Source organism: Periplaneta americana, chromosome 2, assembly GCF_040183065.1.
Source record: "Periplaneta americana isolate PAMFEO1 chromosome 2, P.americana_PAMFEO1_priV1, whole genome shotgun sequence".
NCBI classification, from domain to species: domain Eukaryota; kingdom Metazoa; phylum Arthropoda; class Insecta; order Blattodea; family Blattidae; genus Periplaneta; species Periplaneta americana.
The window spans coordinates 188,454,302-188,481,203 of record NC_091118.1 but is presented as its reverse complement, the minus strand read 5'-3'; the positions used below and the strand labels follow the sequence as shown (position 1 = coordinate 188,481,203).

The following is a 26,902-nucleotide window of genomic DNA, read 5'->3' as shown; positions in this document are numbered from 1 at the left end:
ACTGTCGAAATAAAATTCAATTCAAACGCAAACTTACTACGCACTTGGTCAGTAATTGAGACTCGTTCAGACTTGGTTTCCAGTAAATAGTTCTCTTAATCTATCACAAAATATTTCAATATCCGGTAATTTCATTACTATAGATTTTTGTTATTGTAGGTTTAATTTGTAATTCAGTAAATACAAAAATATTCTTTGTTCTTAACTTCTATGATAAAATGTCTAGCGTTCATTAATCAGGTAATCTTGTCATACTTTAATTTTATCGTAATTGTAATTGTAAATTTAATGTTAATTGTAATTTTATTGTTCATATTATAGTTGTAATCCCCTGGTAGGGGGGCAGAGAAGGCCTGACGGCCTTATCTCTACCAGGTTAAATAAATAAATACTAATGCTAATAATAAAAAACCTCGCATTTTTATACTCTATTTTTTCCCTATTTATACAAGGTGCATTTGCAAAAATATACTATCGAAAGTCAAACGGTTTTCGTATTGTTGAGCGACAAATTTAGCGTATTTTATAAAAACAAGCCTCTTTCAGCGCTCAGAACTCTGGAACCATTTACTGCAGAACATTGAACGAGAGCTCATTTTGAAGCTGACATTTGGTAGATTATGTTAAGAAGTAATCCTTATTTTTATTGTATACAGAGAGACAGATAATCTGATTTTATTTACTTTTAGGCTTTTTGCCAATTTGTAAAAATGTAAAAAACTATTGAGAAAAAAACCTTGCATTATTAAGAGGGATTCGGCATTGTTTGCTTAGCGTCACGGCTATAAGTTTCGAGGGTATTAAATAAATTATTTTCACACGCCTGGACTTGAACGGCTCAGTACCGCACGCACTGACCGAGAGATGAAGATAAGGGAGTGTTGGACGTCATTCTACTCATGTGTTTATGAAAACTTGTGATAAAGCTAGCCCAGCTATGCGCTACTAGACGAAACAGCACGTGTTTATGTCTCCTGGCCTTGCTTGTCTCGGCTAGCTCCCGCCTCACAGTCAGCTGGTTAGCTCACGCGCGTACTATTTATTTTCTTTATTTGATTTTTCAATACTTTCTTATTAACGTTGCACCAGTAAAAAATACGTGTTTATTTGTACTTTCAATGCGGAAATTAACCATATATTTAAAAATATTTTTTCGTGTGCAAAGGCGTCTTAATTAAGAAAAATCTAAATTTCTCCATTTCCATAAAAAGTAAGAAAAACTGTTTACATGTCAATATAAACTTTAACTTTTCAGCATCAAAATAAACCATGATTTTGATCATTGGGTGAAAGGGTTTCGGAGCTACAACAGTTTAAAGTTGTTAATTTTATGAAAATACGATAAATTAAAATATTTTTAATTTAAACACTATGAAGTTCTGATGCCTCAAACTTTGCCCAAAGCATTGTATCATAGTTGTCTACGGACAGAAAAAGTTTCATTGTATTTAAAAATTGCAAGGTCAATTTTCTCTATATTTCGGTCGATTTGAGATGGAATAGCCCATACGACTATTTTGACTAATTGTAAGAGGTACGAGTTTGAAAGACTATGTCGTACGTAATTTTGTACGACTATTTTGCTGAAGAGACAAAATTATTTTGAAACTTATAATGTTGGTTTTTTATAATTAAAATAAAATTAATGGTTAATTCGTCTCTTTTTTTAGATAACTTTTCTTCAATCAGTAAGTCATTGGTTAATATGAAAGAAACCTGCTCTAAAAGATTAAAAGATGCTTTGAAAATCAATATGGTGACTACACTTGTCAAGCAAACCATAATTCGTCATCTTGAGCTCCAGATTTTATGTACGGTAACGGTTATATCAAAGTGACACGAGTTCAGAGATCTGCTAACTTCAATGTATGTTCAACAATGGAAGTATTTTATCAACAGTAATCTCACTAGAGGTTTTGATTTTATCGATAAATCTACGAGTGGAACACGAGCAGATTTATCTAGAGAAAATCAAAACTCGAGTGGGATTTAATTGACTATTACACGATTAGAAGAAAGTATATAAAGATTAGAAGTAACAAAGTACTCCAATACAATAAAATATTAATTGGCTTATGAAAATACCACTGTCTTCAAATGTATCAACTATCGAACCTGACGATGTCATATCCAGGCCTTGTACACTGGTTTCTGACAAATAAGTATTATTATTATTATTATTATTATTATTATTATTACTATTATTATTATTATTATTATTATTATTATTATTATTGTACCATCTCAACATTACGCTAGATGGCAGTAGTGTTTTATGATTATGTTTTCTTGTTACCGGTATCAGTTGTGCCAACTATGGAATCATCATAGAACTCTGTGGACTGTTACTAGTCAAGAAGGCATTGTTGATTCAGTTTCATTTTTATTAAAATGCAACATTCCACTTCAATTATCCGAATCCCAGTAATCAACGTCACTTGACAGATGATTTTCAATAAATGTTAATATTAAACAATCTCTGATACGTGACTATCCATAATATCATATAGCAGAAGCTATAACATAACCTAACTAATATACTGTACACAAGTGTTAGAAAAGTTTTAATTAACGACGATGACATAAAAAATAAACATGAATAATTTTAAAAGGAATAATTATTGAATGTACAATTTTCAAATTTGAATGTGGTTGGTGGTTCAATTGATGTTATATTGGACGTGTGCGTAATAGAAGTGAACTCGTTGATTTAGGCCTACATGGTGTATTCAACTTATTCAGGATTTCCGAATGAATAATTTTAAAAGGAATAATTATTGAATGTACAATTTTCAAATTTGAATGTGGTTGGTAGTTCAATTGATGTTATATTGGACGTGTGCGTAATAGAAGTGGAACTCGTTGATTTAGGCCTACATGGTGTATTCAACTTATTCAGGATTTCCGAATGGTGCTCTTCATTTATTTGTAAATCGGATTTCAGAAGATGCATAGGTATGATCAGTGATTTTTATTAATTCTTGTTCTTGAATGCCAATGCGAGTCATATTTGAAACTGCTGTGCATCGACTGGAGTGATTTGTAATTTTATATATATTTTTTTTGACGTCCAGACTAGCGCAGTTTCAAATGTTGGCAAACAAAGAAACAAATGCTAGGGACGCGATAAAATTAAACAAATGCTAGGGACGCGATAAAATTAAACAAATGCTAGGGACGCGATAAAATTGTGCGATAAGCAGCCATGATTGGTTGAAATACGTCCTTTCGTACCGTTTTATTGGTCAAAAGTAGTATGACGTAGTAAGAGTGTAATAGTCACTGAAATACGTAGTACCGCAGTAGGATTAAAGGCTCATTCACAATGAAAATTAAACATAACGTAAGCGTTAACTTAAGAATATAAACGTTGCGGTAAAATCAAGAACTCATACCATCATTCACGATGGGAACAAACATAACAGCAAACATACTTGGTAACCATGGAAACATAACAATGACGCCATTTCCTCATATTATCTTTTTAGTTTTTATTTTATTAATATTAATGTTATTTGGGGATAAGCTCTTTAACATATTTTTATAATTTTTATTATTTTTGGGTGATGTTGGTTTTATAATAACTATCATTTTAAGTTTGTTGAAATTTTATTTTTTTAAATTTTGATTTATTAATATTTAATTATTTTACTGAAATTTTTTATTAAATTATTATTTATTTATAATTATGGCCGTGTCTCAAAGCTACATTTTCAGCTGAAGTGAACTAGATTGTCGACTAAATAGCCGGATGTGGCGTCAGAAGTTATGATCCAAAGCTACAAAGTGCATAGCAATCAAGTCCGTAGTAGCTAGTAAACGAAAATGCTTGCTCGATTGTTGACTTGTTCACTAAACAAACATGGATATTTCATCAGCAATTGGGGTTATGAAATCTGAAAATGCTTTGGAAGTGAAATAATGTAAATATAATGTAGAATAACAGGTTAACTTTGAACACTAACATTGTTAGTACCTTCTGTACAATGTTTTAAACATTATTGTAATATATTAAGCCCTTATCTTTTCCACATAATTCGTAATGAAACTGCATTAGGACACTGCCTTCTTAATTCAGTGCTGCACCGTGAAGTCATGGTTTTTAGAAAAATAGTCTATGAAGAAGGCCATGTTTCAAGCATACATGTCCAAAGCTCCCTAGTGTGTAGTTTACAAGTCACCTAGTTGCTAGTCACTAGTGTGTAGTATGTACTTGAGCTTTGAGACACGGCCTCTGTCATATACTTCAGCGCTCCACGATTGTGTTCTGTTTCCAAATCACGTAAGCATAAGCATGAACGTTTGGAGTTTTCAAACTTTCATTTTAACGTTTTACGGTAATGTTTATGTCAATGCTTATGTGAATCATTGTGAACGATCCCACTTGGTAGCCAGGTCGCAAACTTCTGTGTTTATGTTACGGTTATGTTTAATTTTCATTGTGAATGGGCCTTTAGCCCTATTCTGTTCAATGTGATCATGGACGAAATAATAAAAGAAACTAAAGCAGGAACTAGGGGCTACAGATTATGAAATAAATACATTAAAATAATATGCTATGCTGATGATGTGATCCTTTTAGCAGAAAACGAGGACAACCTTCGGAGATTGCTATATAAATTTCAAATAACAGCAGAACGATTTATTTATTTTAGTAGGTTATTTTACGACGCTTTATCAACAGCTTAGGTTATTTAGCGTCTGAATGAGATGAAGGTGATAATGCTGGTGAAATGATCCCGGGGTCCAGCACCGAAAGTTACCCAGCATTTACTCATATTGGGTTGAGGGAAAACCCCGGAAAAAACCTCAACCAGCTAACTTGCCCCGACCGGGAATCGAACCCGGGGCACCTGGTTTCGCGGCCAGACGCGCTGACCGTTACTCCACAGGTGTGGACAGAACGATTTAATATGGTGATAGCGGAAAATAAAACAAAATACAGACTATCTCAAGGCAGCCAATCAGATGTAAACTTGCAGTTTATGATAAACCCATAGAACATGTAATGAGTTTCAGTTACTTAGGAACAAAAATAACAAGCAATAAAAATTTGGAGGAAGAAGTAAGAGAAAGAATACTAAAGCAAATAATATATCAGGATATCTAAGAGATGTCATTTGGAAAAATGAATACGTGAACATAGAAAGCAAGATTAGAATATATAAAACGTGTATAAGGCCAGTATTAACATATGCAACGGAAACTCGAGCAGAAACAAAAAAAAAACTGCAAAAATGGTGACAACAGAAATGAGGACATTACGAAATATTGCTGGCGTTACGTTATATGACAGACAGACGAACGACGAGATTAGGGAAAAATGTAGTAGTAGTAGTAGTAGTAGTAGTAGTAGTAGTAGTAGTAGTAGTAGTAGTAGGTTTATTTTGCCTGGCAGAGTTAAGGCCATGAGGCCTTCTCTTCCACTCAACCAGGTTTCAATAATATACATGAAAAACAAAATTAGATTACAAAACAGCACAAAAGAAATAGCCTACCTTAGAAATTACATAAAATATAGTAGAAAATTACAAATATTCAAGATCAGTTACATAATATAAAATTACAAGTAGTCAAGTTCGGTTACATAATATATAAAATAAAGTAGAAAATTACACATAAAATCAGTTACATAAGGGGAATATACACACACTCCACACACACACACAATTCATAAGACCTAAAATGCTCGAGATAAATTCGATGATTAATACACTTGAGATATATTATACAGTTAATATACTAATAGGAGAATACATGTGGGTTACAAGACATAAAATGTTGATTAGCAAAGTCGTACTAAATGGCATACAAATACAAATGATTAAGTAATATATCAAGATAATAAAAAAAAGAAAAAAATAGGAAGAGAGAGGAGAAAAAATAACAATTTGTTCATTTAAGACTATTTAGAAACTTCCGCAAGAGTCTAGTTCTCTTCAATAAAACCATTTCTAAGTATAGTGTACTTAAAAGATTGGAGTGCAGGATGTGACAAAATGGATCAAGACTAGAAGAAAAGGATACTGGGACCATGTATTAAGGATGACGGAAGACCGAATCCCGAAAATCGGAATGAAAGAAAAGTTGGACACCCCAATACCTTTTTGACGACCCCCTTAACGGTGGAAGGAAAGTTGGACACCAACATCGGATTAAGACAGCAAAGTTGGAAAATACAGGATTTATCCTAAAACACGAGGAAGAAGAATAAGAAGTATTTCAAATCCCAAACATCGTTACAATCCCAACCATGCTCACAATAACAATCACGAACAGCATAAAACGTTTACACGTAATTATAGGGATTCCATGTATCCCCTGTCACTTTATTTCTAGTGACAACGAGACTCCTTGTGTGAGGAAGGCGAACAGAACTAGATAGAGGCTTGTAAACGAATAGCAGGCCTGGCGGAGCGTACATTCGAATTTAATTGTGCACGTAGTAATTTCCCCTTCCAGCTGCAATACTGTGCAGTAATTTTCTCATCTTAAGAGGGAAATGAATAGATCGTTTAAAGGGAAGCCGCGCTTGTATTGTTATATAATCTATGTTATGACGTTGTATCAACTACATGGCATTGGGAACGAAGGATATGTGGTTTGATAAGTACGTATGGGATTTCTGCACGGAGAAGGGATCATGAGGCGGCTGTTCTTTTATACGAAACCCATAAGGGAAGGTCGGCACTCAGCCAGAAATGGAAATGCGTACGTCTTGGAACGATACCAAATCTAGTAATTGTAGCGCGCTCATATTTTGGAGGTCGGGGATGCAAGGCCCGAGGTCGGCATTTTAAATATTATGAATTGGCTATAGAGAAAAGTTTGGAGGGAGGGAACTGCCATCTTTTGGGGGAGGAACCATATCTCCTTCAGCATGATTATAGTCGCTCATTGAAGGTAGCACGTCCGATCCAGGGCTATGTGGACAAACTGCAAGGCATAATACAAGTTATTCTTAGCACATAATTCCGTTTCTTCTGCATTCTTATTCAAGTACTAGCCGTACACGTGCGCTCCGCTGCACACGTTAGAAATAAATATAAAGTAATTACATAATTAAAATAGGACATTTGATCCAGGGAACATTCGTGTTTGATGGGAGGATAAATCGTTTAATATGTTACTTAATTTAAATTGTATTTAATTAATTAAAATGCGATCCTTTTGGTCCAGAGACCAGTCATTTGGTGCAATGACAATTCCTTTAACATGTTTCTTAATTGTTATTACATGCAACCACAGTTTAATGAACACTGACATCATTTAGATTTAATGTGTATACTTTATTTTACTTGTTATAGGTTTCCATTGAATTATGGTAATAACTTAATTTTAACCCTTGTTTTCTACGTATTCAGTAAATGGCGTTTGGCCCACTATAGTTCTGAACCCTTCAAATAACTTAAATTATATTATATAATATTACATATTATATTATATTATATTATATTATATTATATTATATTATATTATATTATATTATATTATATTATATTATATTATATTATATTATATTATATTACATTATATTATATTATATCAGAAGTTACTGTAATAACATTGTAGCATTATGTCCATCTAGAGAAACTACACTTTCCAATGGTGAAATAATAATTAATTATACAAATCGGTTAATTTAGCTTCCGATATTACTTCATACAAACACAGAAACATTCTCTGTAGGCTATCTTTCATAGCTTTCGATAGTTGCTGTCCAAGGCCCCTTATAGACGAAGTCATTTGTTTTTTATTTCATTATACGGCGTTAGATGGCAGTTATTTTAATTTTAAAACTCATTTATCTCATTAAATATCAGTCCTATCAAAATTTTTCAGGGAATAAAACTTATCGCAAATTATTTTTAAAGAAACTTTTGTTATGTAACATTTTTCACAAAAATCAATAATAAGCGAGATATTTCGATTTATTTAATTCAGGCTCCCTTATAACACCCCTTTTAAATAATGTATTTTGAATGCCATATAGCCTAAAATCTAAGTTACAACGAACATAATTTATATTCCAATTTTCATCGAAATCCGTTCATCCATTATCGCGTGAAAAGGTAACAAACATACAGACAGACAGACATACAAACAAAAATTTCAAAAAAAGCGATTTTCTGTTTCAGGGTGGTTAATTATATATGTTAGGACCAATTATTTTTGGAAAATCGAAAATTACCAGAAAAATTTCGGCTACAGATATATTATTAGTATAGATTGCTCTAACATCACCTCATTATCAGCTCATCTTTTCTGAAATTCTGAGACAAAAAAACACTAACATGCTCGTAGTCTCTGCGGTGGCTGAGTGAACCTGTGGTGCAGCTTCGACTCCAGGTCAAGCCTGAGATTATTCATTAGAAATATCCGTAGTGACACTTGTGGCGGACAAGGTCGTATTTGGGGATTTCTCAACGGATTTTCCCGTTGTAACATTTGACATAATTCCGTTCGATACGCCTATCGATTGCACTTCTCCGATTACGATTCGGCGACTTGTGTAGAAAGTGGTCTAGTTAGTCTAGTACGTGCCTACAAATATAAAGATGGGGCGGGAAAACGTCTTACACATTCTACCATGCACAAGATCTGTCCTCCTGCTGTTCAGTCCACAATAATTCGTATCTCAGGCACTTTCGGAGAATGAACCGTAAACTCTCTGACAAGCTATCTTCTGTTTTTGAGGCATGGCACGACGTGCCTAGCCTTGTACTATCTCGTCTCCGTCTCTGTTTTGTCTGTCTTGACTTATCTGTCTTTCTTGTCTTGGCTCTGTCTTGCCTTGTCTTGTCTCTGTTTTGTTTCTGTCTTGTCTTGTCTCTGTTTTGTCTTGTCTTGTCTCTGCCTTTCTTGTTTCTGTCTTGTCTGTCTTGTTTTGTCTCTGTTTTTGTCTTGTCTCTGCCTTTCTTGTTTCTGTCTTGCCTTGTTTTGTCTGTCTTTTTTCCTTGTTTTGTCTTGTCTGTCTTCTTTTGTCTCTGTCTGTCCTGACTTGCCTTGTTTTGTCTTTGTCTTGTTTTGTATCTGTCTTTCTTGCCTTGTTTTGTCTTGTCTGTCTTGTCTTGTCTCTGCCTTTCTTGTTTCTGTCTTGCCTTGTTTTGTGTGTCTTTCTTGCGTTTTTTGTCTTGTCTGTCTTGTTTTGTCTCTATCTGTCTTGACTTGCCTTGTTTTGTCTGTCTTCTCTTGGCTCTGTCTTGCCTGGTCTCTTTCTTGCCATACTTTGTCTTGTCTTCCTCTCTGTGTCTTGCCTTATCCTTGTTTTGTCTTGTCTATCTCTGCCTTGTCTGTATCTGTCTTGCCTTGTCTGTCTGTTTTGTTTTTGTCTTGCCTTGTTTCTGTTCTGTCTTATCTGTTTTTTTGTCTTTTCTGTCTCTATGTTGTCTTTACCTTGCCTTGTCCTTGTTTTGAAAAGAAAACGTAAGGCAAGTGAGACATCACAAGTAAAAAGACAGCTAAGGCAAGACAAGACAAGATAGACAAATCCATTCAGTCATAGACAAGCCATAAACAAGATAATCATAGACAAGACAAGATAAAACAAAAACAGCAAAGAGAAAAGGCAAGGCAAGACGAGACAGACAAGACAAACTAAGACAGACACAATAGAGACAAAATGGAGACAAGGCAAGACAAGACAGAGATAAGACAAGAAGAGACAAGGCAAGGCATGACAAGGATAGATAGATAGATAGATAGATAGATAGATAGATAGATAGATAGATAGATAGATAGATAGATAGATAGATAGATAGATAGATAGATAGATAGATAGTCTGCAGTGACTGTCTACATAACTTTCTATAAGAACCCTTTGGCAATTAGTATGAAGCCTGCTGAAACGTGAGGTCGTTAACGCAAAACGTGATATTTTATTGAAACCGTCATCCTGTCTAGCGGAAACCATGCTGACCGTTTAATCCAACGTTCGCGGGTTCAAATGCGACCGATGGCAATGGATTTTGAATGGCGATAAAATCCTCAACGTGGGCTTTCTTCAGGAAGGAAGTAAAGCTTCTGACGAATCGTAGATTTACGAAAGGAAAAAAAAATCCTAACCCTGATAGAGGGCTCCAACCAAAATTCGCCGGCCATTTTTCACCGATCTTGAAATTTGTAGGTAGCTCAATGAACTCACAGCAGTGATGTACAGTATGTGTGCGTTCACCCCCTAATCCCATTTATACGTAGTATATAGTATTATTTTGTACTTCTTGCTCTTCTTCTCGATATGAAATGTAATTTATAAATTGCAATTATTTATCTATAGCATATAAGCGAGTGATTTGTCCATGGTGTGCTAGCGGTATAACGTTGCAATCTTATGAAAATTTGGTAGGTGTTTACGAAACTTTAAGGGTAATATAGGTCATGTTATGTATAGAGACAGGCAAAATATGAAATGTCGTATCCTTACCATTCCTACTAGTGGCATGAAAAGAACTTCCACGATTTATTATATAAAGGATGTAATTAACGCCAAAACAATTGTCAAATTTCGTAATATTTTGGTAAAATTTTCATATTTCATAAAATAAAAAATATTTTTCTATATTTTGCATGATTTTTCCCTTCCATTGCTAATTCTATAACCACCACAGAAGCGGGCTTTCCAAATATTAGTGATATCATAAGGAAACAATAGAGATGTTTTCCAGGAAACACTTGAAAACTCCAAGCCATCCATTTATCAAAATTCCGGGATTCCCAAGGACAACTGAAATCTTCAAATTCCCCTTTATAATCATTCAACTCGTAGAGTCAATGAAATCGAGAAGCCCAAACAAATTAAATGGTTTATATTCCACCTTTACTCCTTCTTTCGAATCCATTGGAAGTGTTTTCAGTGTTGCATGTTTACTTACAGTAGGCCTATATACGTTTAAATCAATATTTTAAACAGGTTTCAACCATCAATTTGTTGTCTACTTAATATGTCTTCTTTTTGTAACTTCTTTTTTTTAATCGTAGAAAACAATATAAACTGAAACTCTCAGTCTGAGAGAAGGTGTATTTTTTGTCCGAAAATACATAAAAGTTACTTGTGTTGTGTTGTGTTGTGTTGTAATCAGTGTTGAATCCACCCAATGTAAGATTTTTTTTCTCTTTTCAGTCTAAAAAAATTTAGTTATCTCTAGGGCTGAAAAAAAGTATTGGTTATAGGTTAAGCTGCATCGTACGTAAAGGTCTGTGTTTACAAAATTCTTGTGTTGTGACGGTCCCCAGATTCATGTCATGGCATGTCATGTCTCAAAAGAATGAAAACTCGATGTCAAAGATTAAATATGGTTAGATATGCAGAAGAACCTGTAAGATGTGTTCGTAGACTGAACAACGATGCGGCAGGAATTCGTTAAAAATCCCCTTCCTCATTGTCAACTCCCCATTTGGGACACATAACATGACTTCCATGTAGCGTTGAAATATACCTATTGGTTCACGAGATAGCAATGTATATATGGACTCAATAAATACGTCACGTCGCATCGTCTTTATGACACAAGGTAAATAGATTACAAATTGCATTCCAAGACAAAGGAATGCTACTATAGCGTAACAATACTGTGTGTCACGTCCGAGTGTTTACCACCTCTTACGTAATAGCAGTCATGTTTTGGCATCAGATTTCTTCTTTCGTCTGAATATAGGAATGCCAATACTAGACGCCATAGGAAACCTTGGAATCCAGTTCATTGGTTACTGAGTGCTTAGGAAGGAAAAATATTGAGTCATAAAAAATTCTTCAACTGTCATACCAAAAAAGAAAATGTATTACTTTCCCCATTAGACTTAATTGGCAGCGTTCTTTAAGGTCGCTTTCTAGAAAGCCTGCACGATTTACGCTCGACACGACTCTAAATTTATAATTTAATTTCCTTCTCACAACAGCTGCAGCAAAGACTTGACACTGTGTTGAAGTCGTGGTTCAGAATTCGAGCCCAGTCTGGGATGTGGACTATGTCCTTTCTCAATATGATACTCGCGTTGCATCATATTGTGATGATGATGATGATGATGATGATGATTTGGTAACAAGAAGTACATAACAAAAGGAATGCACACTTTTTAACGAAACTCATTGAAATCGGCCATCTATTTTTCAAACTATGAGTAGAATAGAAGCGAAATTATGATGATGATGATGATGATGATGATGATGATGATGATGATGATGATGATGATTTGGTAACAAGAAGTACATAACAAAAGGAATGCACACTTTTTAACGAAACTCATTGAAATCGGCCATCTATTTTTCAAACTATGAGTAGAATAGAAGCGAAATTGAGAGGATATAGCCTAGACATGTCAGAGACATGAATTGTTACCATTTCCTGTTAAGATTATCTTGTTTATGTTCATCTATACTAGTAATAAATCTGTAGCCGAAATTTTCTGGTAATTTTCGAATTTCCAAAAATAATTGGTCCTAACAAATATAATTAATTACCCTGAAACCGAAAATCGCTTTTTTTTAATTTTTGTTTGTATGTCTGTCTCTCTGTCTGTCTGTCTGTCTGTCTGTATGTTTGTTACCTTTTCACGCTATAATGGCTGAACGAATTTCGATGAAAATTGGAATATGAATTAAGTTCGTTGTAGCTTAGATTTTAGGCTATATGGCAGTCAAAATACATTATTTAAAAGGGGGGTTATAAGGGGGCCTGAATTAAATAAATCGAAATATCTCGCTTATTATTGATTTTTGTGAAAAATGCTACATAACAAAAGTTTCTTTAAAAATAATTTCCGATAAGTTTTATTCCTTGCAAAATTTTGGTAGGACTGATATTTAATGAGATAAATGAGTTTTAAAATTAAAATAACTGCCATCTAAGGCCGTGTAATGAAGTAAAAAACAAATGACTTCGTCTATAAGGGGCCTTGGACAGCAACAATCGAAAGCTATGAAAGATAGCCTACAGATAATGTTTCTGTGTTTGTATGAATTAATATCGGAAGCTAAATTAACCGATTTGTATAATTAATTATTAATTTACCATTGGAAAGTGTAGTTTCTCTAGATGGACATAATGCTATAATGTTATTACAGTAACTTCTGAGCGAATCGAGGACAGGTAAGATTAAAATAGCTTCTTATGCATAGAAAACTTGATAGGCTATTCTGTACATTCGTTTCCTGTATTTCCTAAAATAATTTTTATGACCAAATGAGTTGTCTCTGGAACAAAATGATCGCATTTTAATTATGAAAATACAATTTAAATTAAGTAACATAATAAACGATTTATCCTTATATCAAACACGAATGTTCCCTGAATCAAATGTCCTATTTTAATTATGTAATTACTTTATATCTATTTCTAACGGGTGCAGCGGAGCGCACGGGTACGGCTAGTTTTATCAATAAAACTGCTTTCATAACACAGGGACCAAAAAATATATCAACAACAAAATTGTTACCATAGCAACCATAACCATAGTGCCAAATACCTTACTATAATAACACCGGACAGCTGTATCTACCAGCATTGACGTGAGTGCGAAATATCACGGACCTGACATCTAGCGGAGTGGAATTACGTCTACAAATACAAATATTAACATAGCGGGATTCGGACTATTGTTTAAAACGTGAATTACTGATGTGGAATAATATATGAGACACTTAAGAAATGTTGATTAGTATTTAATGTAACATTATTAGCTTATATCAAAGCTGAATATGATGACAAATATTGCATACTTCATATTACTTTCCGTTAATTAATTGTTACATTTTTTTTTTCTTTGCTTTAGTGAGACATGATCAATTCTGACATTAAGAAAGAATTTACAATAATGCTTTATATACCCATTGCTGACTACTGCAAAGATAAAATTGGTAGTATTCTGATGCTTGTAATAATTATTAAAGAAATGTGGACAACAATAAAACTTAATTTGATAAAACCTTAAAATTTCATATATATATATATATATATATATATATATATATATATATATATATATTTTAACTTCTATTCATTCATTAGACATAAATAAAAAAGCTAATTTTTATTTTTCTATCAACACAAAGACGAAGGAATTAGGCCTATTAAGGAATGCTGTTGACTTGCGTTTTATGATCCCTCGGAAATCGAAAGTACGATTTGGAGCAGTTTGTAATGCTGTTGTGGCAGTTATAAACAGCACATATACACCCTGACATTTTAACACAGCACTAATTAATAAAACTATTAACTAGCCCAGCAACAATATACATTACAGTTGATTACAGCTTGTTTCGCGGGTTTCATCACACCGGTCGCCTAGGTAGCAGCACCAGCGTCGTTCGCACGCAGAACTGCTAGCTGTCCGGTATTATTATAATAAGGTATTTGATAGTGCTTTTATAAGAAACAAATGAAATATATTAAAAATATCCTCTTTTAGATATATTGACTGCCTCCGTGGTATGTTGGTCAGCATGCTGGCTTCCAGATCTAAATGTCCCGGGTTCGATTCCCGGGCTCGGATCTCGGCGGTTTTTTCTTCAGGTAGAAAAATTGCCTGAATGTCTAGAGTCTGTAAATTTGTGTGATTGTGAGTGTGCCGGGTTAATACGCGTATTAATTAGCCAATCTTAAAAGAATATATAAACAAATGCAATATATCAGGACTGTCGCTGGGCAGTAACCCGAACACAAGTTCCAGCGTCATATTGTTGACAAGTAACTCCATCTGTTAGCACAACCATAAAGCACTAACAGATGCTATAGCGTTAACAACGGGGGAAAAAATGAAGGCAGTGGTCTACAATACTTGTAAAATTCATACGCAAAAGGCAGTGTTAATTAATATAATATTATACGAAACAAATCACTGCATTTGAAATGTATTGAACTTTATTTAAACAATTCAAACTTCACTTAACAAAAAGAAATAAAAATTATCCCAATTGAACACGGAATATTACAAGTACCTGAATCGTTTTTACTCCTTCACATTTAAAATGATGGTGAAGTTTGTACGTTGACCAGACTGCTAACCTTGAGTCAGCTGTTCATAGTGTAATCTACGTACTGTAGGTATATTAAGATTTTTAAAAATATTATTTTCAAAATATATTATCGTGCACAAAATACTGTACAATAGAGGTGCATTATAAAATCGAGGAGAAGTACTTCCCAACCTCGTATTTTATATACATACTAATTAATTACGTGGCTATAACCAAACGGTAACGTCTGTCAAGGTAAGCGTTCACTACATAGTATCGCACTCCTCGTACGAATCGCACGCAACGGATATTTAAGTGCAGTGCGTTCACTGTAACGGCTCCACCACATCGCCTCATCGGATTCCCCTATCAGCTGTTTAAAACGTTTAATGACGTCGTACGATATTGACATTACTGAAAACAGAGGAGTTGAGGTTAGGTCTATTAATTATGACTGTTAGCGAATAAGAATTTGTAATTGTTTCATGCGTCTTAATTGAAGAGAAAGAAACGAAAGAAATATTGGTTACATAATATATATGTAAGAAACGACTTGATTACTGTAATGGGAACGCCTCAAATTATATAATTCTTCGCAATTTTCTACACGCGAAATAAGTTTTCCGTCTGCCATTTTGGCGCGACACTGAACATGGCACAACATAACAGCACAGTCTACTATATACAGTCGCGAAGCTTAAGGTGTTTTTTTGCAAATCTCGTGATTAAGCGCTCCAAGCGGTTAGCAACTAGAAACAATAGACTGTCCATGGTCGACTTTGGACTGTGTCGTATTTCTATCGAGCGCTAGCTCGTTGCGTATTTCACATTGATGCTTGTGAAATGTTCGTTATTGGTTGTAATGAAAATGTTAATGGCTAAAATATAATAATTGGAATAATAATATGGGAAAGGAGGAGACGTTTGTAGTGCTATTAACTGTAGTAACAGTAAGAGAAAGAGGCCAGAGTTATCCTTTGTCCGATTTCCGAAAGATTCAGAAAGGTTCCTGGGTTTCCACAAGATGCTGTGCAAAAACAAAACTCTTAATTTTGAAGTTCTTTGTGACTGTTAGAATATATTATAGCCTTAAATTTCACAATGAAATGTTTCAGTCTAACCGAAAGGACATTAGATACCGGTTAAAGTTCTGTCACTTTGGCTGCTAAATTTCCAGAGAAATAAAGGTTAGGTATACTTTTTTTTTCAGAGGATATATTTTTAATTGTAGCTATTAATTTTGTTATTATTTTTTATGTGTTATTTTACTATAGACGTAGAAAAATTAAGTTTGTTTTAATGAAATTTATTGATCACGTTTTATGTTCAATTCTGGTGGGATTATTATTGTTTAGGCCTACTTTTTTTTTCAAAGGATATGTTTTTAATTATAGCTGTTAAATTTGTTGTTATTTTTATTTGTTGCTTTACTAGAGACGTAGAAAAAGTATGTTACAATAAAATTTATTGATCACGTTTTATTTCCAATTCTGGTGTGATTATTATTGCTTAACCTCATCCCACTTTGTTAACTACGTAAGCCTACACTACAAGTACCGGTACACGGAAGTTACTCCATTAATTCATATTTCCATTATTATTGTTGTAAAGAGAAATGCAAATTAATATTTATTGGTTTCATAGTTAATTATCGCTATAATCTTGAATGAGTGAAGCTATTATAGTAAATTTCAGTTCGTTTTGCAAAAACAAAAATTATGTTAACTTATTTCTTGCAGGTATCTTCGAGTTTATGGTGGAATTTAATATACTTCATTAAAATAATAAATTAACTTTATGCATTTAATATTTCAATAATGGAAGGTAGGTGTTAATTTTTCCAAACGAACACGACAACGAAAGTGTAACATATTTTGTCGTCTGCTAGGAGAGAGAGAGAGATCTGCGATGATGAGGCGATAGTAGCGATCCTAGTGGTGGGCAACTACCCATGTTTGCATTTTTACTACATATTGAGCTTCGCGACTGTATATAGTAGACTGTGATAACAGTAACAGTTGAACAATTAAAATTGATTTATTAAAGAAGGCCATGATCGCACGCATCGGAAAAGTTGCTCATCCAAGAAACGTGGAGGCGATGCGTGCGATACGATGTAGTGAACGCTTACCTTCATAGGACAGTATTCCTTTTCGGATCATCTCTCTTATTGTTACCTGTAACTGCCACCAGGTGAAAACCCATTCGTAGTTTATAAATATTATTTCCTCATGACATCACTTGTACACATTTACTTGAAATGTATGCTATTACATTTACTTTTGTGGAACAGGAAGATAGAAATCCACACTTCGCAATAATTTTCAGCTGTAATTTTTAATATATTACACCACATTTTTGAGGAACAGGGCCCTGATCTAGAGCGAAAGTCCCCCCCCCCCACCCGAGGCATGGCTATCCCTTGCAATGACAGACCAGTTCACTTGGCCCAGCAGTGCTGCCCTTGCATTGCGACATGACCTCCCACATAGGCCTCTCCCCTACACCCTCATGCATGTCTGTCCATCCGGCTATCCTTGATTTGGTTTCAAATTAGGAGTTTCCTTATACAGCCACTTAGCGAGATGGATGGAACTAAATTTATAACCGAATGCGGGTGAGTATCGGCACTCAACCTCGATTCCAATCACAAATCGCTTCCATTTTCCCCTCCGGTCTGTAAATGTAGAACGAATGGCTACGGGCTCGAAAGTCGTGGCTTCGATCCCAGGCACGGATAATGAGCTTATAGTCACTACTTCCAGAGTAACTGTAGGGTTGAAGTGACCTCCTTTGAAATTGGTATCAAAAGCGAAGTCAGTTACAGCGGTTCGATCTTCGGCAAATGCTTCAGAATCAGCACTCAGTAACCAATGGAATGCAATTTATAATCTATTTACCTTGTGTCATAAAGACGATGCGACGTGACGTATTCATTGAGTCCATGTTTAACATTGCTATCTCGTGAACCAATAGGTAGATTTTAACGCAACATGTAAGTCATGTTATGTGTCCCAAATGGGGAGTTGACAATGAGGAAGGCGATTTTTAACGAATTCTTGTCGCATCGTTGTTCAGTCTACGAACACATCTTACTGGTTCTTATGCATATCTAACCATATTTAATCTTTGACATTGAGTTTTCATTCTTTTGAGACATGACATGAATCTGGGGACCATCACAACACAAGAATTTTGTAAACACAGACCTTTACGTACAATGCAGCTTAACCTATAACGAATACTTTTTACAGCCCTATACATAACTCAATTTTTTTAGACTGAAAAGAGAAAAAAAATCTTACATTGGGTGGATTCAACACTGACTGGATTAATCTTGCTCAGGATAGGGACCGATGGTGGGCTTATGTGAGGGCGGCAATGAACCTCCGGGTTCCTTAAAAGCCATTTGTAAGTAATTAAGTTAGCTTTGGTAAGCTGTAAATTCCTCTTCAAGTCTGTCATGTTCAACGTAAATAACCAAATTTGGGAAACTTTGAATAAAATATTCAAGACATCATTATGATATAATTTTGCTTTTCCGCAATAATTTTCCCTTTGGCCGTAATGCCGTAATAGTGGGAGGAAATCTGTAATATAGGCCACCGGCGTAGCTCAGACCATTAGCGCATTTGCCTGGCAATCCGGAGTTGCGCTGGGGCGTGAGTTCGATTCCCGCTTGGGCTGGTACCTGGTTGGATTTTTTCCCCAGGTTTTCCCCAGCTGTAAGGAGAATGTCAGGTAATATATGGCGAATCTTCGGCCTCATCTCGCCATCACAAATTTCATCTACGCTCAATAACCTAGTAGTTGATACAGCGTCGTTAAAAACAAATTTTAAAAAATCCGTAATAGTTGGCAGAGTTAACATCTCTGCAGTAATATAATTTGCAATATGAACTGTATTATTGCGGTATATAAATCCACAAACGATTAGGGAAAACACGGGAATTTTACTTGAAACAAGTAAAGAGATAGGTTTGGAAGTAAATCCCGAAAAGACAAAGTATATGATTATGTCTTGTGACGAGAATATTGTACGAAATGGAAATATAAAAATTGGAAATTTATCTTTTGAAGAGGTTGAAAAATTCAAATAACTTGGAGCAACAGTAACAAATATAAATGACACTCGGGAGGAAATTAAACGCAGAATAAATATGGGAAAGGCTTGTTATTATTCGGTTGAGAAGCTTTTGTCATCTAGTCTGCTGTCAAAAAATCTGAAAGTTAGAATTTATAAAACAGTTATATTACCGGTTGTTCTGTATGGTTGTGAAACTTGGACTCTCACTTTGAGAGAGGAACAGAGGTTAAGGGATTCGAGAAAAAGGTTCTTAGGGAAATATTTGCGGCTAAGAGGGATGAAGTTACAGGAGAATGGAGAAAGTTACACAACACAGAACTGCACGCATTGTATTCTTCACCTGACATAATTAGGAACATTAAATCCAGACGTTTGAGATGGGCAGGGCATGTAGCACGTATGGGCGAATCCAGAAATGCATATAGAGTGTTAGTTGGGAGGCCGGAGGGAAAAAGACCTTTGGGAAGGCCGAGACGTAGATAGGAAGATAATATTAAAATGGATTTGAGGGAGGTGGGATATGATGATAGGAACTGGATTAATCTTGCTCAGGATAGCGGACTTATGTGAGGGCGGCAATGAACCTCCGGGTTCCTTAAAAGCCAGTGAGTTAGTAATTATTGTTGCGAAATATGCAGAGCGTATTATGAAAAAATAGGACTGACGAAGACTGGACTTGGACTCGCTCCCCAGTACTGTTTCTCGTGGGCTGATATACGTGGCGGGACACCCCTTGTCCCTGCAGGTCGGGCAAATGTACTCTTGAGCACTCATGCGCTGGATTGTGCAGATTCGCTGCGATTGAGTAACACTTCCAAGTGATTCAACGGCGGTACTTTGGACCTCGTCACATGCGTCGCGGTTCAAAAGCCACGCGGACAACACATAAATCTGCGCGGACACGTACGGGATCGAGACGGTCCATGCTACTCCGAATCAATCTATCTTCCAATACGTCCTTGATTGAGCGTAATGTTGCCACATCTACTGACACAGCACATTTCCTAAAATGCTATGGAATGTAATACATTATTGATAACATTTCATGTGCATAATTTCTTCTACAGGGACATCATTTTATTTTTACTTCAACTTTTATTGTACCTGAGTTTTTTAATGTACTTCACTCCCACCCTTTCTACTAACGAGGTTACACACAGTACTGAGTTAGTGATTATAGTACGTTTCAGAAATATGTTCGCGTTTTCCAGTGACGAAAACTTCCAATATTGAATCGTATTTTCGCACAGGTACTGTCGTCCGTTTTTCTAGGTCGCATCCCGATTTCCCCCACCTGCTTCTGCTCGCTCCATTATAAAGACTATTGGCTGGGGTTTCTTCGCTCTTTTCTGAAAACATTAATTTCTGTTACGTAATATTATGCAACTGTTTAAAATAACTTAAATAAAAGGGCCTCGTTAAGTAATTAACTATCACGTGATTCCCCCCCTTTCTACGATCCTGCGACATAACCACTTGGACGGACAGTAGATAGCATGTCTGAGTAATTTTATCTGTGCGGGTCGGGCAGAAGTGAAGACTGAATTTACAGTACGTAAGGTACTCTTTTATAGAGTAGGTACAGAATTATTTCAACATGAGTTAGGCTATTAAATATGAAGGACGAAACTGATAATTGGAATTAGATGCAATAGTCTATAGTGCGATAATAGGCACAAAAGAACTGAAGCCTGTATCGAAATGAACGGCCACCATTTTCAAAAATGTGTTTAAATATCCATATTATGATCATTTTTCATTTTAACTTCATTCTCTATATCGTACGCTAATGTGCTGTAGACAGTATAATATACACTGCATAATGAACACGTTCGCATGGATAACTCAGTTCGTGAGTAAAAACACTTATTGTTAATACTGTACTGTATTTTTATTAAACAAAACCTAATTAAAATGATCAAACTCAAAATCGCGATATTTCCTACTTTACGTAAATGGATGAACTACTTTTCTTTCCTCCTGTACCTAGTAAAGTGATTTGTTTGAGTTTTACGCCAGTATCACCGAACTCCAGTCGTGGAAGGGGGAGCAAACTGTGTTTCTGGTTCTCAATCATTAATCCAAAGGTATAGCCAGGTTAATATTAAAAATGTTAGTAAAAATAAAATGATGTCCCTGTACATTTTCCTACTTTCATAAACTCGGCTTACGAATATACTCTATCTACAAGTTGACTTGTAATTTGACTTTGAATATTAATTTCCATATTATTATAATTAGAGCCCGGATGTTTCGGCATTTATTACAGTTAAAATAGACAGGCAAAAAAGGCAATAAAAACGTAAAAAAGGCACAATAATCTTTGAAAAAGGCATAGGCCCTAATATATTTTAGCAACAAATTGAAATTATATCAACATAACTCACATATTTACTTCATAGGTGACACATGTTGACTTATAAAATACTTTTGTGCGAGATCGAGCGTTTTTGCTTGCTTTCCGCACAGAACCAATACGCGGTAAGTGTGAAATACCACATTCAGTATTCCCAACGTAACACACATAACAATTTCCCTCTTCTTACCGCTTAAGCGCGACATTCATTTTACTGCTTTAGGTTTTTAACATACTATTTTTAGAGACGTTTAACATAGTAATAATTATAAATTGGAAACTTACCACTGCAATTTCACCTAAATTGCAATGTTAATTATTGTTTTTAAATATTTGCAAAAATTAAGTAAAGTCTACTACTCCACGAAACTTATTGCATTCCTGATACAAGTAACATTAAGGAAGCCGTGAAAAATCAACGAGATTCCAGATGCCGATGTTATTACTGCAATATGTTATATAAATAATATTATTAAAATATTAAAATGAAAAATAAATCATTACATAACCTTACCGTTTGTTTTAAGTTCGCATTTATAGACTGGGGGGGAAAAAAAAGACAGACGTAAATCACGGCCTGCTGAAGTATAGTAAACACAGAAAACATTTTACAGCAACAATGTTAAAGAAAGTTATTTTGGTGTTCCGAAGTTGGCGTCATTAAACAGAAACCAACATGGAGATTTCATTGCAACTAATTAGAAATTCGTCTTTCAGGTATGTAATAAACGATCTTCGCACAAAATAATGTACGATACACGAGCGGTATGTTTGTTTTCATGTTCTCGGAAATTAAAAAAGCTCAACTATGTTTCGCTTTTTCAATCTTTTCCTCGACCATGAAAACGTCAACATACCGCTCTTGTAACGGATATTACTATTGTGCGAGATCGTGTGTATTTGCTTGCTTTCCGCACAAAACCAATACGCGGTAAGTGTGAAAAACCACATTCAGTATTCCCAACGTAACACACATAACAATTTATCTATTCTTACCGCTTACGCGTCATATTGATTTTACTGCTTTAGGCTTTTAACATATTATTTTTAAAGACGTTCAATATAGTAATAATTATAAATTGGAAACTTACCACTGCAATTCCACCTAAATTGCACTGTTAATTATTGTTTTTAAATATTTGCAAAAACTAAGTAAACTCTACAACACTGCATTTGTAATGCAAGTAACATTAAGGAAGCCGTGAAAAAATCAACAAGATTCCAGACTCATCATAGACTGGGGGAAAAAAAGACAGACGTATATCACGGCCTGCTGCAGTACAGTAAAAACAGAAAACATTTTATAGGAACAATGCTGAAGATAGATATATTTGTTTTCCAAAGTTGCCGTCATTGAATACAAACCAAGATGGAGATTTCATTGCAACTAATTAGAAATTCCTCTTTCAGGTATGTAATAAACGATCTTCGCACAACATAATGTACGATACACGAGCGGTATGTTTGTTTTCATGTTCTCGGAAATTAAAAAAGCTCAACTACGTTTCGCTTTTTCAATCTTTTCCTCGAACATGAAAACGTCAACATACCACTCTTGTAACGCATATTACTATTTTCGAGATTAACCGTTTTTTCACAAACCTTACATAACAAAACTGTTCCATCGGTTGAAAACATATGGGCACAAATTCACTAACGTAAGCATGAAGTTTACTTTCCAATGGTTTTTATTTTATTTGGCTATTTTACGACGCTGTATCAACATCTCAGGTTATTTAGCGTCTGAATGAAATGAAGGTGATAATGCCGGTGAATTTCCAATGGTTTACTGAATGTAGGCATTCTAGCTAACCTAGCTTATACCTTCTGTCACCCGACAATAACTGACTGTTCCCCACTCAAATGTCTTTCTCCTACAATAATAAACACATGTAGAACAAAATTGTAACAGTAAGCTTTAAAATATGAAAGCAAACAGTTTAAGATGCTACGTGATAACTTCTATGAGAACGAGCTTAATATTTAAAATTATAAAGCTGATTGCTGGTATCGTGAAGACATGACAATTATTATATTTTGTAACTGCGGATTGTCGATCATTATTCATATTATATCAATAGTATTAAAGCACTATTCTTGGCAGATTAAGCACCAAAATAAATTATTACTTTTACTTACTATTGTTAGTAAAGTTAGTCATTGTTCCAAATATTTCAATTTCATACACATTACAATTAATTTAAAAATTGCAAATAAACAAGAAATATTGCTTTAAAATTACTATTACACTCTTACTACGTCATACTACTTTTGACCAATAAAACGGTACGAAAGGACGTATTTCAACCAATCATGGCTGCTTATCGCACAATTTTATCGCGTCCCTAACATTTGTTTAATTTTATCGCGTCCCTAGCATTTGTTTAATTTTATTGCGTCCCTAGCATTTGTTTCTTTGTTTGCCAACATTTGAAACTGCGCTGGTCTGGACGTCAAAAATATTTATAAAATTACAAACCACTCCAGTCGATGCACAGCAGTTTCAAATATGATTCGCATTGGCATTCAAGAACAAGAATTAATAAAAATCAATGTTCATACCTATGCATCTTCTGAAATCCGATTTACAAATAAATGAAGAGCACCATTCGGAAATCCTGAATAAGTTGAATACACCATGTAGGCCTAAATCAACGAGTTCCACTTCTATTACGCACACGTCCAATATAACAACAATTGAACTACCAACCACATTCAAATTTGAAAATTGTACATTCAATAATTATTCCTTTTAAAATTATTCATGTTTATTTTTGATGTCATCGTCGTTATTTAAAACTTTTCTAACACTTGTGTATATTAGTTAGGTTATGTTATAGCTTCTGCTCTGAGAGGATAAAAAGAACTTCTGCTATATGATATTATGGATAGCCACGTATCAGAGATTATTTAATATTAAGATTTATTGAATAGTAATCATTACAGTGTCCGTATAAAGACACTGCTGCCATCTAGCATGCATCTAGCGTAATATTTGTAATGTTGAGGTGGTACCACAGTCTAGTATATACAGTCGCGAAGCTCAATACGTAGTAAATATGCAAACATTAGATAGTTGCTCACCACTAGGATCGCTAATATCGCCTCATTACAGGCAATGCAAAATAGTGCCGTCACAGTCTATTGTTTCTAGCACCCTCAAAACTCAAGCTTCGTGACTATATAGTAGACTGTGGTGGTACAAGAATACTTTTGAAGACAGTTGTATTTTCGTAAGTCAATTAATATTTTATTGTATTGGAGTACTTCGTTACTTCTAATCTTTATATACTTTCTTCTAATCGTGTAATAGTCAATTAAATCCCACTCGAGTTTTGATTTTCTCTAGATAAATCAAAACGTCTAGTGAGATTACTGTTGATAAAAAAAAAGGCATTTATTATTAAGAAGCATCTTAAAAAGGCAAAATAAACATTGGCCTTATCATTTTGATTTATTCGAAATCACACATTTATATCTATGCAAATAATGATTTGCTTCCACCCAGTAAAAAAACATTTTACCAAACATCCCGGCTCTACAACATTTCATGGGCATAAGTTATTCTACAATTTCCTACTTCGATAGACTCGACTTACGAAATATTCTGTCTACAAGTTGACTTGTAATTTGACTTCGAATATTAATTTCCATATTATGATAACATTTACAATATATACACCTATTATGAGGCCATAAGTCGGCGGGTAGATCTTGGGCCTTCATGGGCTGTTGAGCCATGGATTGCAGATCATAATATTCTTAGCTGAAAGTAATTTGATGAGTCATGCATATTAACCAAAGACCAGAAACCATATTGGAAAAAACCTTAATAGAAAAAGTACAACCCGCACGTAGACCGTAGACCTATTAGCTTTTAATCCCGCACATACTAAGCTGCATGCCTTGGATGTAACAGTGTCTGTTTTTGTGAGCGAGTTAGCCGACAGCAAAGATATAGCATTACGGTATAGCGCAACTTTGCTCAATCTGTAAATGGCTATGCTAATCGCGCATTGAGGCAGCAAGTTGCAATTATTTGGCCTTGATTCAAAATCTACTACACTCTCATGGTTTAAAAATTAAATTCTTTCTTGGACTAGACTCTGACATCACCAAATGCATATCAAACCGGTGACACGTCACGACGCCAGTCCATCGTGACTGCCGCTTTTCATGGTGGTTAGGTTGCCTAGGCAACAGAACTCCGAGGTTACTCACGATTATCCTTGTTTCTTACAGAAATGCGCCACTATTTTCAGTCATGCCTATCCACGTGACAAAAAAATCGAAAGCTATCAAGGGTTTTTCATACCCCTACATGGGCCTGCCCTACGTCAATATTTTTGGGCTTTTCATAGTCGATATCAGAAGGATAAAGAGTAGACTTACATAGTGGGGTTGATTATGGACTTCAGACAACAGGAGAGTTGTTGATAAAGAGAACATTCCAAAACGAAAAGGTCAAAATCATTTGAAAGTGGTACAAGGGCGAATGTAGTAGTAGTAGTAGTAGTAGTAGTAGTAGTAGTAGTAGTAGTAGTATAATCCTGCATGCGACCGCATGAATGTGAATTGTGACGGTGTCGTGGGGTAGCTCAGTCGGTAGAGCATTCGTGCGCTAAGCGAAGGGTCCCGGGATCGATACCCGGCCCCGGAACAATTGTTCCCTTGAAATTATTCATTAGTAACAATAGTATGTTGTAGTTGCAGTAGTAACAGATGGACTCGATTTTTATTTTAAGATAGATTAACTTACTTTCAACTAAAGAGATTATTTGGCGTGAAATTCAACGGAGACGAGAAATTTCTTGGAAACTTCAATCAGGAACAGTATTATTTTACTTTCAGTAAATCTACGACGGTACCCACAGCTTTAATTTCGTCCTGGAGGAAATCATGCTAAGGACTTTATCTTTCTTACTTACAAATGACTTTCAAAGAAACCACGTTCATTGCCGCCCTCACATAAGCCCACCGTCGGTCCCTATCCTGAGCAACATTAATCCAGTCCCTGCCATCATATCCCACATCCCTCAAATCCATTTTAATATTATCCTCCCTTCTACGTCTCGGCCTCCTTGAAGGTATATTTTCCTCAGGTCTCCCAACTAACACTTTATAATAATAATAATAATAATAATAATAATAATAATAATAATAATAATAATAATAACAATGGCTTTATTTAACCTGGCAGAGTTAAGGCCGTAAGGCCTTTTCTTACACTCAACCAGGATTAAAACTTGCTTACATAGTTGAACATAAAACTGGATTGGAACTAAGTAATTACATACTGATACAATTTAGGTACATAATGAGATTAAAAGAAGTAGTTACATAAAAATTTACCTCATAAAATAAAAATAAACATAGTGGAATACATATTAATGTTGTTGGAATCAAATACGAATCACATAAAAACAGAAGCCGATAATTGAATAAAAAAATGTACACAGTAAAAATTAAATAAATAAACTCATTAGTACACATATTAGTATTAGATTAC

General features: G+C 34.9%; 1 protein-coding gene across 3 annotated transcripts in view; it reads right to left on the bottom strand.

Annotated features, from left to right (window-relative positions):
- Positions 1-26,902, bottom strand: part of LOC138694949 (dentin sialophosphoprotein-like) — a 245,748-nt gene that overhangs the window by 72,917 nt on the left and 145,929 nt on the right. The window lies entirely within an intron of this gene.